This window comes from Protopterus annectens, chromosome 5.part0 (assembly GCF_019279795.1).
Source record: "Protopterus annectens isolate FY-2018-M chromosome 5.part0, PAN1.0, whole genome shotgun sequence".
In the NCBI taxonomy this organism is placed as follows: domain Eukaryota; kingdom Metazoa; phylum Chordata; order Ceratodontiformes; family Protopteridae; genus Protopterus; species Protopterus annectens.
In genome coordinates, this window is record NC_056735.1 from 96,182,274 (window position 1) to 96,201,464 (window position 19,191).

Here is a 19,191-nt window from a genome sequence, read left to right on the forward strand (position 1 = left end):
GAATGATGCCAGAATACAAAGACAAGATGATCAGCTTTAATAATTGGCTCAATTACTGGTGTCATTCTAGGGGGATCCAATGTCTGTCTGCTTGGGATGACATGCTGGACAAGCCACGCTACTTCACAAGGGACGGCTTGCACCTGTCACTACTGGGCTTCTGGATATTGGCTAAGGCTCTTGCCACCCCCATAGTGCCTTTTTTAGGCAAGGCTCAAAAGACGAACCCACCTCCTTAGAAAACAAAAATGGAAAAAAACTAAGGGTAATGCTGCTCAACGCCAGAAGTCTAAATCTCAAGATTCAGGCACTCGATGCACTCCTCATTATGGAGAACATCGATGTCTGTGCTGTAACCGAGACCTGGTTCAAGGCTCCTGAGAGCACCCCAGCGCTACTAGGCTTTACCTCGTATCATGCTTTTCGGCCCCAAAACCCGGGCCGAACCACAAAGGGAGGGGGAGTGTCCATATTCATCAAGGACACCCACACCTCCAGGTTAGTGGCAACTCATGAAGCATCAGAGACCACCCAGGTGCAACTAACCGTAGGCAAAACTGCTATACAACTGGTTGCATGTTACAGACCACCCTCCCAATCTCAAGAACCCCACTCAGCCTTCCTGAAGACAATGGAAGATATGAATGTCTCACCAAATACCATCATATTGGGAGACTTCAACTACCCTAACATATTGGGTGCACTATTCTAGCCCTAACACCCTAGCCCAAAGGTTCCTGGAATTCATAAACTCAAATGCAATGGAACAGCTAGTCACCTCTCCCACAAGGGGGGAATAATATACTAGACCTGATCATCACAAACATGGGGACAAAATGCTCCACACCGGAAGTATTGCCCTCACTGGTGAGATCTGACCACAAACTAATCACCCTGGATATACATTTACCACCTCCACTCCCAACACAAAAGACTACAGTGAGAAACTTCTCAAAAGCCGACTTTACACTTCTCAAGACTGAGATGGTATCATTTAAGCCCTCAGGGCCAATGGAAACCACATCCCACAATGCTGAATCCTACACAAATGCTTTCTACGGACATCTCCAAGAATGCATGGATCGTGCAATCCCAAATAAAACCAAGACCCTCTCCACCAAAGGAAAGCGTCCTGTTTGGTGGACCCCAGCCATAAACAAATTGTATAACAAAAGAAGGAAGCTACTGCAAGACAGAGCAAAATCCCATAAAGGAAGGCATCTCTGATCAGCACTAGTAGAAAGCTACGTTCTCTCATAAAAATATCCAAGGCCAACTTTGAGAGAAAAATTGCCAAGGACACTAAAGATAACCACAAGGCATTCTTCAGTTATGTTAGAAACCTGGAAACACTCAGATATGCTCAGAGTTAGTACTCAGCGACAAAAATTTACCGAACCCACAGATATTGCCAACATTCTGGCAGACAGGTTCAGTGCAAACTTCTCCCTCCCTCACCTCCAAAAGAAAAATACTCATCCCAGCTGAATGTAACCTCCCTGTCATCTCTGATGTCCAGGTGAGAACCGCCCTCAACAAAGCAAAAACACAGCATCTATGGGACCTGATGGTATCCCCAGCGTGATACGTGAACTCCAAGAGGAGCTAAACCCATATAAAAATGTTATTTAACCTTAGCCTTACTACAGGATATGTACCTGAACACTGGCGTACAGCAACAGTGGTACCACTCCACAAGGGAGGCTCCACTACAGACCCTGGGAACTACCGCCCCATAAGCTTGACCAGCCTGGTTTGCAAAGCTATGGAAAGAATTATTATGGAACTCATAAACAACGACATTGGGGATCTACAGACACTTGATCCCACCCAGTTCGACTTTGTAAAAGGCAGATCCTGCCTTTTGAACCTGGTTGACTTTTTCAAAACAGTCACTAGAGCCATTGATGAGGGCAAGGCAGTCCATACAGCCTACCTGGACTTGGCTAAAGCCTTCGACATAATACCCCACATAGAAAAGCTAAACAGCTTAAAAGTAAATCCATTTGTCACAAGATGGGTTGCAAACTGGCTAAAGAACAGAACCCATAAAGTCAAGATTGCGGGAACCATGTCAGACTCAAAGCCAGTCACAAGTGGTGTCCCACAGGGCTCTGTCCTGGGACCCCTCTTGTTCGGCATTTACTTCTCAGATGTGAAAGCAAACATGGGAGGGTTGTGGCTGACAAAGTTCGCAGATGACTGCAAACTAGGCACCATAGTCGATACACCAGCTGACACATACATCCTACAGAAAGGCCTCACTGAAATGGACAACTGGTGCCGGAATCACGGCCTTAAACTGAATGCCAAGAAATGTATAGTCATCCCCTTTGGGAAAAAAAAAATACCTACAAATTATCACATAGACAGTAACCCACTGAGTACCGAAAAAGTAATCATTGACCTGGGGACCCAAGTTGATAGTGACCTCTCATTTGACACCCACATTGCCAAAGTGGTTAGAAAGACTTTCTACCTTGCCCACCTTATCATGAAGGGGTTCACATCCAGATCAATGGAGGTCATTGTGCCCCTGTACTCCTCCCTTATCAGGCCCATGATTGAGTACAATGCCCCATTTGGTATGTACCTCACCCGACACTTACAACAGCTGGAGTGACCCCAGAAGTACCTCACCAAGAGGATCAAGGGTTTCCAACATATGTCATATGCTGCCAGGCTAAAGAAACTCCAGCTCTATTCAGTAGCATACCGCCTGCTCAGAGGTGATCTGTGCCTGACATACAAGGCCATGTCCAACCAGGAACTGATGGACATGCTCCACCTCAAAAAGTCAAAATCCATAAGAACCACGAGAGCCAAAGATTTAAACCTCAGTACAAACCTGAATAGAACTTGCTGGAGGGACAGATTCATAACTCAGAGGCTTCCCACACTCTGGAACAAAATCCCAGTCCATGTTAGGCAGAGCCCCTCACTGACTCTGTTCAAGAGAAATCTTGACGAGTGGATGGGAGATCGTAGGTTTACCCTGGGGGTCACCCCTGTATCGCTACTTAACAGAGGCACAGTAAACTCATTTTAATAAGTAAGGGGGTCTTCAATGTGTCACTACTAGACAAAGGCACAGTATTCTAAATTTATTCTATACACCTTAGTACCACTACATGGGGTGGCGAAAGCCACATCTCTAGGGCTAGGCTTGCAAATGCCTCAGGGCAGATAGCCTAGTACTAAACTATGAAACTATGAAAGTAGACAGCCTTTGGCTCACCAAGTTCACTGATGATTGCAAACTGGGAGCAACCATTGAGTCCTCTAGTGATGTCAGCATATTACAAGAAAGGCTAACACAAACAAATGATTGATGCCAACATCATGGTCTGAAACTAAATGCAAAAAAATGCATTATTATTCACTTTGGCAAAATGGAATTCCCTACAAATTACAGTATTGACAGCACCCCCTGAGTTCCAACCCAGTGGTGCAAGACTTGGGAACACTGGTTGATGGCGATCTCAGCTTTCACTACCAAGTTTCCACAGGGGTAAGGAATGCCTTCTAAGTAGCACACCTAATAAGCAATGGCACAGCATCCAGGCCAAGGGATGTTGAAATTCCACTGTACTCGACCCTCATCAGACCACTAATGGAGTATAATGCACCCTTTTGATGTACCTCACCAGACATCTGCAGCAGTTGGACAGACCTCACAGGTTTCTTGCAAAGAAAATACAGGGACCTACATGGGCAGGCTGAAAGTCCTGTCACTTTACTCTGTATCTTCTAGGCTGCTGAGAGGTGACATGTGCCTGGTCTATAGGGCAATCTCCGACCCTGCCCTAATAAAAATGATACACATCTGCAAGTCCAATGGCACAACAGTCACTTGCTCTAGGGATCTCAACCCAGCTTGTGACACTAACAGAACATGCTGGAAAGACATATATGTCTTCCAGCGACTGCCGCTTCTCTGGAATACATTTCCTGTTCATGTAAAACAGAGCTCCTCACTGATCCTATTCAAATGTAACTGGATGGGACAGAGCTCCTCACTGATCCTATTCAAATGTAACTGGATGGGACAGAGCTCCTCCCTGATCCTATTCAAATGTAACTGGATGGGACAGAGCTCCTCACTGACCCTATTCAAATGTAACTGGATGGGACAGAGCTCCTCACTGACCCTATTCAAATGTAACTGGATGGGACAGAGCTCCTCACTGATCCTATTCAAATGTAACTGGATGGGACAGAGCTCCTCACTGATCCTATTCAAATGTAACTGGATGGGACAGAGCTCCTCGCTGATCCTATTCAAATGTAACTGGATGGGACAGAGCTCCTCGCTGATCCTATTCAAATGTAACTGGATGGGACAGAGCTCCTCACTGATCCTATTCAAATGTAACTGGATGGGACAGAGCTCCTCACTGATCCTATTCAAATGTAACTGGATGGGACAGAGCTCCTCGCTGATCCTATTCAAATGTAACTGGATGGGACAGAGCTCCTCGCTGATCCTATTCAAATGTAACTGGATGGGACAGAGCTCCTCGCTGATCCTATTCAAATGTAACTGGATGGGACAGAGCTCCTCGCTGATCCTATTCAAATGTAACTGGATGGGACAGAGCTCCTCGCTGATCCTATTCAAATGTAACTGGATGGGACAGAGCTCCTCGCTGATCCTATTCAAATGTAACTGGATGGGACAGAGCTCCTCGCTGATCCTATTCAAATGTAACTGGATGGGACAGAGCTCCTCGCTGATCCTATTCAAATGTAACTGGATGGGACAGAGCTCCTCGCTGATCCTATTCAAATGTAACTGGATGGGACAGAGCTCCTCGCTGATCCTATTCAAATGTAACTGGATGGGACAGAGCTCCTCACTGATCCTATTCAAATGTAACTGGATGGGACAGAGCTCCTCACTGATCCTATTCAAATGTAACTGGATGGGACAGAGCTCCTCACTGATCCTATTCAAATGTAACTGGATGGGACAGAGCTCCTCACTGATCCTATTCAAATGTAACTGGATGGGACAGAGCTCCTCCCTGATCCTATTCAAATGTAACTGGATGGGACAGAGCTCCTCCCTGACCCTATTCAAATGTAACTGGATGGGACAGAGCTCCTCCCTGACCCTATTCAAATGTAACTGGATGGGACAGAGCTCCTCCCTGACCCTATTCAAATGTAACTGGATGGGACAGAGCTCCTCCCTGACCCTATTCAAATGTAACTGGATGGGACAGAGCTCCTCCCTGACCCTATTCAAATGTAACTGGATGGGACAGAGCTCCTCACTGACCCTATTCAAATGTAACTGGATGGGACAGAGCTCCTCACTGACCCTATTCAAATGTAACTGGATGGGACAGAGCTCCTCCTGACCCTATTCAAATGTAACTGGATGGGACAGAGCTCCTCCTGACCCTATTCAAATGTAACTGGATGGGACAGAGCTCTTCACTGACCCTATTCAAATGTAACTGGATGGGACAGAGCTCCTCGCTGACCCTATTCAAATGTAACTGGATGGGACAGAGCTCCTCGCTGACCCTATTCAAATGTAACTGGATGGGACAGAGCTCCTCGCTGACCCTATTCAAATGTAACTGGACGGGACAGAGCTCCTCGCTGACCCTATTCAAATGTAACTGGACGGGACAGAGCTCCTCGCTGACCCTATTCAAATGTAACTGGACGGGACAGAGCTCCTCCTGACCCTATTCAAATGTAACTGGATGGGACAGAGCTCCTCGCTGACCCTATTCAAATGTAACTGGATGGGACAGAGCTCCTCCTGATCCTATTCAAATGTAACTGGATGGGACAGAGCTCCTCGCTGATCCTATTCAAATGTAACTGGATGGGACAGAGCTCCTCGCTGATCCTATTCAAATGTAACTGGATGGGACAGAGCTCCTCGCTGATCCTATTCAAATGTAACTGGATGGGACAGAGCTCCTCGCTGATCCTATTCAAATGTAACTGGATGGGACAGAGCTCCCCCTAGCTCCTTTTCAAATGTAACTGGATGGGACAGAGCTCCTCCTGATCTTATTCAAATGTAACTGGATGGGACAGAGCTCCTCCCTGATCCTATTCAAATGTAACTGGATGGGACAGAGCTCCTCCCTGATCCTATTCAAATGTAACTGGATGGGACAGAGCTCCTCCCTGATCCTATTCAAATGTAACTGGATGGGACAGAGCTCCTCGCTGATCCTATTCAAATGTAACTGGATGGGACAGAGCTCCTCGCTGATCCTATTCAAATGTAACTGGATGGGACAGAGCTCCTCCTGATCCTATTCAAATGTAACTGGATGGGACAGAGCTCCTCGCTGATCCTATTCAAATGTAACTGGATGGGACAGAGCTCCTCCTGATCCTATTCAAATGTAACTGGATGGGACAGAGCTCCTCGCTGATCCTATTCAAATGTAACTGGATGGGACAGAGCTCCTCGCTGATCCTATTCAAATGTAACTGGATGGGACAGAGCTCCTCCGTGATCCTATTCAAATGTAACTGGATGGGACAGAGCTCCTCGCTGATCCTATTCAAATGTAACTGGATGGGACAGAGCTCCTCTGACCCTATGCAAATGTAACTGGATGGGACAGAGCTCCTCGCTGATCCTATTCAAATGTAACTGGATGGGACAGAGCTCCTCGCTGATCCTATTCAAATGTAACTGGATGGGACAGAGCTCCTCCTGATCCTATTCAAATGTAACTGGATGGGACAGAGCTCCTCCTGATCCTATTCAAATGTAACTGGATGGGACAGAGCTCCTCCTGATCCTATTCAAATGTAACTGGATGGGACAGAGCTCCTCGCTGATCCTATTCAAATGTAACTGGATGGGACAGAGCTCCTCCTGATCCTATTCAAATGTAACTGGATGGGACAGAGCTCCTCCTGATCCTATTCAAATGTAACTGGATGGGACAGAGCTCCTCCTGATCCTATTCAAATGTAACTGGATGGGACAGAGCTCCTCCTGATCCTATTCAAATGTAACTGGATGGGACAGAGCTCCTCCTGATCCTATTCAAATGTAACTGGATGGGACAGAGCTCCTCCCTGATCCTATTCAAATGTAACTGGATGGGACAGAGCTCCTCCTGATCCTATTCAAATGTAACTGGATGGGACAGAGCTCCTCCTGATCCTATTCAAATGTAACTGGATGGGACAGAGCTCCTCCTGATCCTATTCAAATGTAACTGGATGGGACAGAGCTCCTCCTGATCCTATTCAAATGTAACTGGATGGGACAGAGCTCCTCCTGACCCTATTCAAATGTAACTGGATGGGACAGAGCTCCTCACTGACCCTATTCAAATGTAACTGGGTGGGACAGAGCTCCTCACTGACCCTATTCAAATGTAACTGGGTGGGACAGAGCTCCTCACTGATCCTATTCAAATGTAACTGGGTGGGACAGAGCTCCTCACTGATCCTATTCAAATGTAACTGGATGGGACAGAGCTCCTCACTGACCCTATTCAAATGTAACTGGATGGGACAGAGCTCCTCACTGATCCTATTCAAATGTAACTGGATGGGACAGAGCTCCTCCTGATGCTATTCAAATGTAACTGGGTGGGACAGAGCTCCTCCTGATCCTATTCAAATGTAACTGGGTGGGACAGAGCTCCTCCCTGATCCTATTCAAATGTAACTGGGTGGGACAGAGCTCCTCCCTGATCCTATTCAAATGTAACTGGGTGGGACAGAGCTCCTCCCTGATCCTATTCAAATGTAACTGGGTGGGACAGAGCTCCTCCCTGATCCTATTCAAATGTAACTGGATGGGACAGAGCTCCTCCCTGATCCTATTCAAATGTAACTGGATGGGACAGAGCTCCTCCCTGATCCTATTCAAATGTAACTGGATGGGACAGAGCTCCTCCCTGATCCTATTCAAATGTAACTGGATGGGACAGAGCTCCTCCCTGATCCTATTCAAATGTAACTGGATGGGACAGAGCTCCTCCCTGATCCTATTCAAATGTAACTGGATGGGACAGAGCTCCTCCCTGATCCTATTCAAATGTAACTGGATGGGACAGAGCTCCTCCTGATCCTATTCAAATGTAACTGGATGGGACAGAGCTCCTCCTGATCCTATTCAAATGTAACTGGATGGGACAGAGCTCCTCCTGATCCTATTCAAATGTAACTGGATGGGACAGAGCTCCTCCTGATCCTATTCAAATGTAACTGGATGGGACAGAGCTCCTCCTGATCCTATTCAAATGTAACTGGATGGGACAGAGCTCCTCGCTGATCCTATTCAAATGTAACTGGATGGGACAGAGCTCCTCGCTGATCCTATTCAAATGTAACTGGATGGGACAGAGCTCCTCGCTGATCCTATTCAAATGTAACTGGATGGGACAGAGCTCCTCCTGATCCTATTCAAATGTAACTGGATGGGACAGAGCTCCTCACTGATCCTATTCAAATGTAACTGGATGGGACAGAGCTCCTCACTGATCCTATTCAAATGTAACTGGATGGGACAGAGCTCCTCACTGATCCTATTCAAATGTAACTGGATGGGACAGAGCTCCTCACTGATCCTATTCAAATGTAACTGGATGGGACAGAGCTCCTCACTGATCCTATTCAAATGTAACTGGATGGGACAGAGCTCCTCACTGATCCTATTCAAATGTAACTGGATGGGACAGAGCTCCTCACTGATCCTATTCAAATGTAACTGGATGGGACAGAGCTCCTCACTGATCCTATTCAAATGTAACTGGATGGGACAGAGCTCCTCACTGATCCTATTCAAATGTAACTGGATGGGACAGAGCTCCTCACTGATCCTATTCAAATGTAACTGGATGGGACAGAGCTCCTCCTGATCCTATTCAAATGTAACTGGATGGGACAGAGCTCCTCACTGATCCTATTCAAATGTAACTGGATGGGACAGAGCTCCTCAGTGATCCTATTCAAATGTAACTGGATGGGACAGAGCTCCTCAGTGATCCTATTCAAATGTAACTGGATGGGACAGAGCTCCTCAGTGATCCTATTCAAATGTAACTGGATGGGACAGAGCTCCTCAGTGATCCTATTCAAATGTAACTGGATGGGACAGAGCTCCTCAGTGATCCTATTCAAATGTAACTGGATGGGACAGAGCTCCTCGCTGATCCTATTCAAATGTAACTGGATGGGACAGAGCTCCTCGCTGATCCTATTCAAGTGTAACTGGATGGGACAGAGCTCCTCACTGATCCTATTCAAGTGTAACTGGATGGGACAGAGCTCCTCACTGATCCTATTCAAGTGTAACTGGATGGGACAGAGCTCCTCACTGATCCTATTCAAATGTAACTGGATGGGACAGAGCTCCTCACTGATCCTATTCAAATGTAACTGGATGGGACAGAGCTCCTCACTGATCCTATTCAAATGTAACTGGATGGGACAGAGCTCCTCACTGATCCTATTCAAATGTAACTGGATGGGACAGAGCTCCTCACTGATCCTATTCAAATGTAACTGGATGGGACAGAGCTCCTCACTGATCCTATTCAAGTGTAACTGGATGGGACAGAGCTCCTCACTGATCCTATTCAAGTGTAACTGGATGGGACAGAGCTCCTCACTGATCCTATTCAAGTGTAACTGGATGGGACAGAGCTCCTCACTGATCCTATTCAAATGTAACTGGATGGGACAGAGCTCCTCACTGATCCTATTCAAATGTAACTGGATGGGACAGAGCTCCTCACTGATCCTATTCAAATGTAACTGGATGGGACAGAGCTCCTCACTGATCCTATTCAAATGTAACTGGATGGGACAGAGCTCCTCACTGATCCTATTCAAATGTAACTGGATGGGACAGAGCTCCTCACTGATCCTATTCAAATGTAACTGGATGGGACAGAGCTCCTCACTGATCCTATTCAAATGTAACTGGATGGGACAGAGCTCCTCACTGATCCTATTCAAATGTAACTGGATGGGACAGAGCTCCTCACTGATCCTATTCAAATGTAACTGGATGGGACAGAGCTCCTCACTGATCCTATTCAAATGTAACTGGATGGGACAGAGCTCCTCACTGATCCTATTCAAATGTAACTGGATGGGACAGAGCTCCTCACTGATCCTATTCAAATGTAACTGGATGGGACAGAGCTCCTCACTGATCCTATTCAAATGTAACTGGATGGGACAGAGCTCCTCACTGATCCTATTCAAATGTAACTGGATGGGACAGAGCTCCTCACTGATCCTATTCAAATGTAACTGGATGGGACAGAGCTCCTCACTGATCCTATTCAAATGTAACTGGATGGGACAGAGCTCCTCACTGATCCTATTCAAATGTAACTGGATGGGACAGAGCTCCTCACTGATCCTATTCAAATGTAACTGGATGGGACAGAGCTCCTCACTGATCCTATTCAAATGTAACTGGATGGGACAGAGCTCCTCACTGATCCTATTCAAATGTAACTGGATGGGACAGAGCTCCTCACTGATCCTATTCAAATGTAACTGGATGGGACAGAGCTCCTCACTGATCCTATTCAAATGTAACTGGATGGGACAGAGCTCCTCACTGATCCTATTCAAATGTAACTGGATGGGACAGAGCTCCTCACTGATCCTATTCAAATGTAACTGGATGGGACAGAGCTCCTCACTGATCCTATTCAAATGTAACTGGATGGGACAGAGCTCCTCACTGATCCTATTCAAATGTAACTGGATGGGACAGAGCTCCTCACTGATCCTATTCAAATGTAACTGGATGGGACAGAGCTCCTCACTGATCCTATTCAAATGTAACTGGATGGGACAGAGCTCCTCACTGATCCTATTCAAATGTAACTGGATGGGACAGAGCTCCTCACTGATCCTATTCAAATGTAACTGGATGGGACAGAGCTCCTCACTGATCCTATTCAAATGTAACTGGATGGGACAGAGCTCCTCACTGATCCTATTCAAATGTAACTGGATGGGACAGAGCTCCTCACTGATCCTATTCAAATGTAACTGGATGGGACAGAGCTCCTCACTGATCCTATTCAAATGTAACTGGATGGGACAGAGCTCCTCACTGATCCTATTCAAATGTAACTGGATGGGACAGAGCTCCTCACTGATCCTATTCAAATGTAACTGGATGGGACAGAGCTCCTCACTGATCCTATTCAAATGTAACTGGATGGGACAGAGCTCCTCACTGATCCTATTCAAATGTAACTGGATGGGACAGAGCTCCTCACTGATCCTATTCAAATGTAACTGGATGGGACAGAGCTCCTCACTGATCCTATTCAAATGTAACTGGATGGGACAGAGCTCCTCACTGATCCTATTCAAATGTAACTGGATGGGACAGAGCTCCTCACTGATCCTATTCAAATGTAACTGGATGGGACAGAGCTCCTCACTGATCCTATTCAAATGTAACTGGATGGGACAGAGCTCCTCACTGATCCTATTCAAATGTAACTGGATGGGACAGAGCTCCTCACTGATCCTATTCAAATGTAACTGGATGGGACAGAGCTCCTCAGTGATCCTATTCAAATGTAACTGGATGGGACAGAGCTCCTCAGTGATCCTATTCAAATGTAACTGGATGGGACAGAGCTCCTCACTGATCCTATTCAAATGTAACTGGATGGGACAGAGCTCCTCACTGATCCTATTCAAATGTAACTGGATGGGACAGAGCTCCTCACTGATCCTATTCAAATGTAACTGGATGGGACAGAGCTCCTCACTGATCCTATTCAAATGTAACTGGATGGGACAGAGCTCCTCACTGATCCTATTCAAATGTAACTGGATGGGACAGAGCTCCTCACTGATCCTATTCAAATGTAACTGGATGGGACAGAGCTCCTCACTGATCCTATTCAAATGTAACTGGATGGGACAGAGCTCCTCACTGATCCTATTCAAATGTAACTGGATGGGACAGAGCTCCTCACTGATCCTATTCAAATGTAACTGGATGGGACAGAGCTCCTCACTGATCCTATTCAAATGTAACTGGATGGGACAGAGCTCCTCACTGATCCTATTCAAATGTAACTGGATGGGACAGAGCTCCTCACTGATCCTATTCAAATGTAACTGGATGGGACAGAGCTCCTCACTGATCCTATTCAAATGTAACTGGATGGGACAGAGCTCCTCACTGATCCTATTCAAATGTAACTGGATGGGACAGAGCTCCTCACTGATCCTATTCAAATGTAACTGGATGGGACAGAGCTCCTCACTGATCCTATTCAAATGTAACTGGATGGGACAGAGCTCCTCACTGATCCTATTCAAATGTAACTGGATGGGACAGAGCTCCTCACTGATCCTATTCAAATGTAACTGGATGGGACAGAGCTCCTCACTGATCCTATTCAAATGTAACTGGATGGGACAGAGCTCCTCACTGATCCTATTCAAATGTAACTGGATGGGACAGAGCTCCTCACTGATCCTATTCAAATGTAACTGGATGGGACAGAGCTCCTCACTGATCCTATTCAAATGTAACTGGATGGGACAGAGCTCCTCACTGATCCTATTCAAATGTAACTGGATGGGACAGAGCTCCTCACTGATCCTATTCAAATGTAACTGGATGGGACAGAGCTCCTCACTGATCCTATTCAAATGTAACTGGATGGGACAGAGCTCCTCACTGATCCTATTCAAATGTAACTGGATGGGACAGAGCTCCTCACTGATCCTATTCAAATGTAACTGGATGGGACAGAGCTCCTCACTGATCCTATTCAAATGTAACTGGATGGGACAGAGCTCCTCACTGATCCTATTCAAATGTAACTGGATGGGACAGAGCTCCTCACTGATCCTATTCAAATGTAACTGGATGGGACAGAGCTCCTCACTGATCCTATTCAAATGTAACTGGATGGGACAGAGCTCCTCACTGATCCTATTCAAATGTAACTGGATGGGACAGAGCTCCTCACTGATCCTATTCAAATGTAACTGGATGGGACAGAGCTCCTCACTGATCCTATTCAAATGTAACTGGATGGGACAGAGCTCCTCACTGATCCTATTCAAATGTAACTGGATGGGACAGAGCTCCTCACTGATCCTATTCAAATGTAACTGGATGGGACAGAGCTCCTCACTGATCCTATTCAAATGTAACTGGATGGGACAGAGCTCCTCACTGATCCTATTCAAATGTAACTGGATGGGACAGAGCTCCTCACTGATCCTATTCAAATGTAACTGGATGGGACAGAGCTCCTCACTGATCCTATTCAAATGTAACTGGATGGGACAGAGCTCCTCACTGATCCTATTCAAATGTAACTGGATGGGACAGAGCTCCTCACTGATCCTATTCAAATGTAACTGGATGGGACAGAGCTCCTCACTGATCCTATTCAAATGTAACTGGATGGGACAGAGCTCCTCACTGATCCTATTCAAATGTAACTGGATGGGACAGAGCTCCTCACTGATCCTATTCAAATGTAACTGGATGGGACAGAGCTCCTCACTGATCCTATTCAAATGTAACTGGATGGGACAGAGCTCCTCACTGATCCTATTCAAATGTAACTGGATGGGACAGAGCTCCTCACTGATCCTATTCAAATGTAACTGGATGGGACAGAGCTCCTCACTGATCCTATTCAAATGTAACTGGATGGGACAGAGCTCCTCACTGATCCTATTCAAATGTAACTGGATGGGACAGAGCTCCTCACTGATCCTATTCAAATGTAACTGGATGGGACAGAGCTCCTCACTGATCCTATTCAAATGTAACTGGATGGGACAGAGCTCCTCACTGATCCTATTCAAATGTAACTGGATGGGACAGAGCTCCTCACTGATCCTATTCAAATGTAACTGGATGGGACAGAGCTCCTCACTGATCCTATTCAAATGTAACTGGATGGGACAGAGCTCCTCACTGATCCTATTCAAATGTAACTGGATGGGACAGAGCTCCTCACTGATCCTATTCAAATGTAACTGGATGGGACAGAGCTCCTCACTGATCCTATTCAAATGTAACTGGATGGGACAGAGCTCCTCAGTGATCCTATTCAAATGTAACTGGATGGGACAGAGCTCCTCAGTGATCCTATTCAAATGTAACTGGATGGGACAGAGCTCCTCACTGATCCTATTCAAATGTAACTGGATGGGACAGAGCTCCTCACTGATCCTATTCAAATGTAACTGGATGGGACAGAGCTCCTCACTGATCCTATTCAAATGTAACTGGATGGGACAGAGCTCCTCACTGATCCTATTCAAATGTAACTGGATGGGACAGAGCTCCTCACTGATCCTATTCAAATGTAACTGGATGGGACAGAGCTCCTCACTGATCCTATTCAAATGTAACTGGATGGGACAGAGCTCCTCACTGATCCTATTCAAATGTAACTGGATGGGACAGAGCTCCTCACTGATCCTATTCAAATGTAACTGGATGGGACAGAGCTCCTCACTGATCCTATTCAAATGTAACTGGATGGGACAGAGCTCCTCACTGATCCTATTCAAATGTAACTGGATGGGACAGAGCTCCTCACTGATCCTATTCAAATGTAACTGGATGGGACAGAGCTCCTCACTGATCCTATTCAAATGTAACTGGATGGGACAGAGCTCCTCACTGATCCTATTCAAATGTAACTGGATGGGACAGAGCTCCTCACTGATCCTATTCAAATGTAACTGGATGGGACAGAGCTCCTCACTGATCCTATTCAAATGTAACTGGATGGGACAGAGCTCCTCACTGATCCTATTCAAATGTAACTGGATGGGACAGAGCTCCTCACTGATCCTATTCAAATGTAACTGGATGGGACAGAGCTCCTCACTGATCCTATTCAAATGTAACTGGATGGGACAGAGCTCCTCACTGATCCTATTCAAATGTAACTGGATGGGACAGAGCTCCTCACTGATCCTATTCAAATGTAACTGGATGGGACAGAGCTCCTCACTGATCCTATTCAAATGTAACTGGATGGGACAGAGCTCCTCACTGATCCTATTCAAATGTAACTGGATGGGACAGAGCTCCTCACTGATCCTATTCAAATGTAACTGGATGGGACAGAGCTCCTCACTGATCCTATTCAAATGTAACTGGATGGGACAGAGCTCCTCACTGATCCTATTCAAATGTAACTGGATGGGACAGAGCTCCTCACTGATCCTATTCAAATGTAACTGGATGGGACAGAGCTCCTCACTGATCCTATTCAAATGTAACTGGATGGGACAGAGCTCCTCACTGATCCTATTCAAATGTAACTGGATGGGACAGAGCTCCTCACTGATCCTATTCAAATGTAACTGGATGGGACAGAGCTCCTCACTGATCCTATTCAAATGTAACTGGATGGGACAGAGCTCCTCACTGATCCTATTCAAATGTAACTGGATGGGACAGAGCTCCTCACTGATCCTATTCAAATGTAACTGGATGGGACAGAGCTCCTCACTGATCCTATTCAAATGTAACTGGATGGGACAGAGCTCCTCACTGATCCTATTCAAATGTAACTGGATGGGACAGAGCTCCTCACTGATCCTATTCAAATGTAACTGGATGGGACAGAGCTCCTCACTGATCCTATTCAAATGTAACTGGATGGGACAGAGCTCCTCACTGATCCTATTCAAATGTAACTGGATGGGACAGAGCTCCTCACTGATCCTATTCAAATGTAACTGGATGGGACAGAGCTCCTCACTGATCCTATTCAAATGTAACTGGATGGGACAGAGCTCCTCACTGATCCTATTCAAATGTAACTGGATGGGACAGAGCTCCTCACTGATCCTATTCAAATGTAACTGGATGGGACAGAGCTCCTCACTGATCCTATTCAAATGTAACTGGATGGGACAGAGCTCCTCACTGATCCTATTCAAATGTAACTGGATGGGACAGAGCTCCTCACTGATCCTATTCAAATGTAACTGGATGGGACAGAGCTCCTCACTGATCCTATTCAAATGTAACTGGATGGGACAGAGCTCCTCACTGATCCTATTCAAATGTAACTGGATGGGACAGAGCTCCTCACTGATCCTATTCAAATGTAACTGGATGGGACAGAGCTCCTCACTGATCCTATTCAAATGTAACTGGATGGGACAGAGCTCCTCACTGATCCTATTCAAATGTAACTGGATGGGACAGAGCTCCTCACTGATCCTATTCAAATGTAACTGGATGGGACAGAGCTCCTCACTGATCCTATTCAAATGTAACTGGATGGGACAGAGCTCCTCACTGATCCTATTCAAATGTAACTGGATGGGACAGAGCTCCTCACTGATCCTATTCAAATGTAACTGGATGGGACAGAGCTCCTCACTGATCCTATTCAAATGTAACTGGATGGGACAGAGCTCCTCACTGATCCTATTCAAATGTAACTGGATGGGACAGAGCTCCTCACTGATCCTATTCAAATGTAACTGGATGGGACAGAGCTCCTCACTGATCCTATTCAAATGTAACTGGATGGGACAGAGCTCCTCACTGATCCTATTCAAATGTAACTGGATGGGACAGAGCTCCTCACTGATCCTATTCAAATGTAACTGGATGGGACAGAGCTCCTCACTGATCCTATTCAAATGTAACTGGATGGGACAGAGCTCCTCACTGATCCTATTCAAATGTAACTGGATGGGACAGAGCTCCTCACTGATCCTATTCAAATGTAACTGGATGGGACAGAGCTCCTCACTGATCCTATTCAAATGTAACTGGATGGGACAGAGCTCCTCACTGATCCTATTCAAATGTAACTGGATGGGACAGAGCTCCTCACTGATCCTATTCAAATGTAACTGGATGGGACAGAGCTCCTCACTGATCCTATTCAAATGTAACTGGATGGGACAGAGCTCCTCACTGATCCTATTCAAATGTAACTGGATGGGACAGAGCTCCTCACTGATCCTATTCAAATGTAACTGGATGGGACAGAGCTCCTCACTGATCCTATTCAAATGTAACTGGATGGGACAGAGCTCCTCACTGATCCTATTCAAATGTAACTGGATGGGACAGAGCTCCTCACTGATCCTATTCAAATGTAACTGGATGGGACAGAGCTCCTCACTGATCCTATTCAAATGTAACTGGATGGGACAGAGCTCCTCACTGATCCTATTCAAATGTAACTGGATGGGACAGAGCTCCTCACTGATCCTATTCAAATGTAACTGGATGGGACAGAGCTCCTCACTGATCCTATTCAAATGTAACTGGATGGGACAGAGCTCCTCACTGATCCTATTCAAATGTAACTGGATGGGACAGAGCTCCTCACTGATCCTATTCAAATGTAACTGGATGGGACAGAGCTCCTCACTGATCCTATTCAAATGTAACTGGATGGGACAGAGCTCCTCACTGATCCTATTCAAATGTAACTGGATGGGACAGAGCTCCTCACTGATCCTATTCAAATGTAACTGGATGGGACAGAGCTCCTCACTGATCCTATTCAAATGTAACTGGATGGGACAGAGCTCCTCACTGATCCTATTCAAATGTAACTGGATGGGACAGAGCTCCTCACTGATCCTATTCAAATGTAACTGGATGGGACAGAGCTCCTCACTGATCCTATTCAAATGTAACTGGATGGGACAGAGCTCCTCACTGATCCTATTCAAATGTAACTGGATGGGACAGAGCTCCTCACTGATCCTATTCAAATGTAACTGGATGGGACAGAGCTCCTCACTGATCCTATTCAAATGTAACTGGATGGGACAGAGCTCCTCACTGATCCTATTCAAATGTAACTGGATGGGACAGAGCTCCTCACTGATCCTATTCAAATGTAACTGGATGGGACAGAGCTCCTCACTGATCCTATTCAAATGTAACTGGATGGGACAGAGCTCCTCACTGATCCTATTCAAATGTAACTGGATGGGACAGAGCTCCTCACTGATCCTATTCAAATGTAACTGGATGGGACAGAGCTCCTCACTGATCCTATTCAAATGTAACTGGATGGGACAGAGCTCCTCACTGATCCTATTCAAATGTAACTGGATGGGACAGAGCTCCTCACTGACCCTATTCAAATGTAACTGGATGGGACAGAGCTCCTCACTGACCCTATTCAAATGTAACTGGATGGGACAGAGCTCCTCACTGATCCTATTCAAATGTAACTGGATGGGACAGAGCTCCTCACTGACCCTATTCAAATGTAACTGGATGGGACAGAGCTCCTCACTGACCCTATTCAAATGTAACTGGATGGGACAGAGCTCCTCACTGATCCTATTCAAATGTAACTGGATGGGACAGAGCTCCTCACTGACCCTATTCAAATGTAACTGGATGGGACAGAGCTCCTCACTGACCCTATTCAAATGTAACTGGATGGGACAGAGCTCCTCACTGATCCTATTCAAATGTAACTGGATGGGACAGAGCTCCTCACTGATCCTATTCAAATGTAACTGGATGGGACAGAGCTCCTCACTGACCCTATTCAAATGTAACTGGATGGGACAGAGCTCCTCACTGATCCTATTCAAATGTAACTGGATGGGACAGAGCTCCTCACTGATCCTATTCAAATGTAACTGGATGGGACAGAGCTCCTCACTGATCCTATTCAAATGTAACTGGATGGGACAGAGCTCCTCACTGATCCTATTCAAATGTAACTGGATGGGACAGAGCTCCTCACTGATCCTATTCAAATGTAACTGGATGGGACAGAGCTCCTCACTGATCCTATTCAAATGTAACTGGATGGGACAGAGCTCCTCACTGATCCTATTCAAATGTAACTGGATGGGACAGAGCTCCTCACTGATCCTATTCAAATGTAACTGGATGGGACAGAGCTCCTCACTGATCCTATTCAAATGTAACTGGATGGGACAGAGCTCCTCACTGATCCTATTCAAATGTAACTGGATGGGACAGAGCTCCTCACTGATCCTATTCAAATGTAACTGGATGGGACAGAGCTCCTCACTGATCCTATTCAAATGTAACTGGATGGGACAGAGCTCCTCACTGATCCTATTCAAATGTAACTGGATGGGACAGAGCTCCTCACTGATCCTATTCAAATGTAACTGGATGGGACAGAGCTCCTCCTGATCCTATTCAAATGTAACTGGATGGGACAGAGCTCCTCC

General features: G+C 46.0%; 1 protein-coding gene across 1 annotated transcript in view; it reads right to left on the reverse strand.

Annotated features, from left to right (window-relative positions):
* The window catches only part of LOC122802503 (multidrug resistance-associated protein 1-like), a 1,262,326-nt gene that overhangs the window by 430,624 nt on the left and 812,511 nt on the right, over positions 1–19,191 (reverse strand). The gene's annotated exons all lie outside the window — the stretch shown is intronic.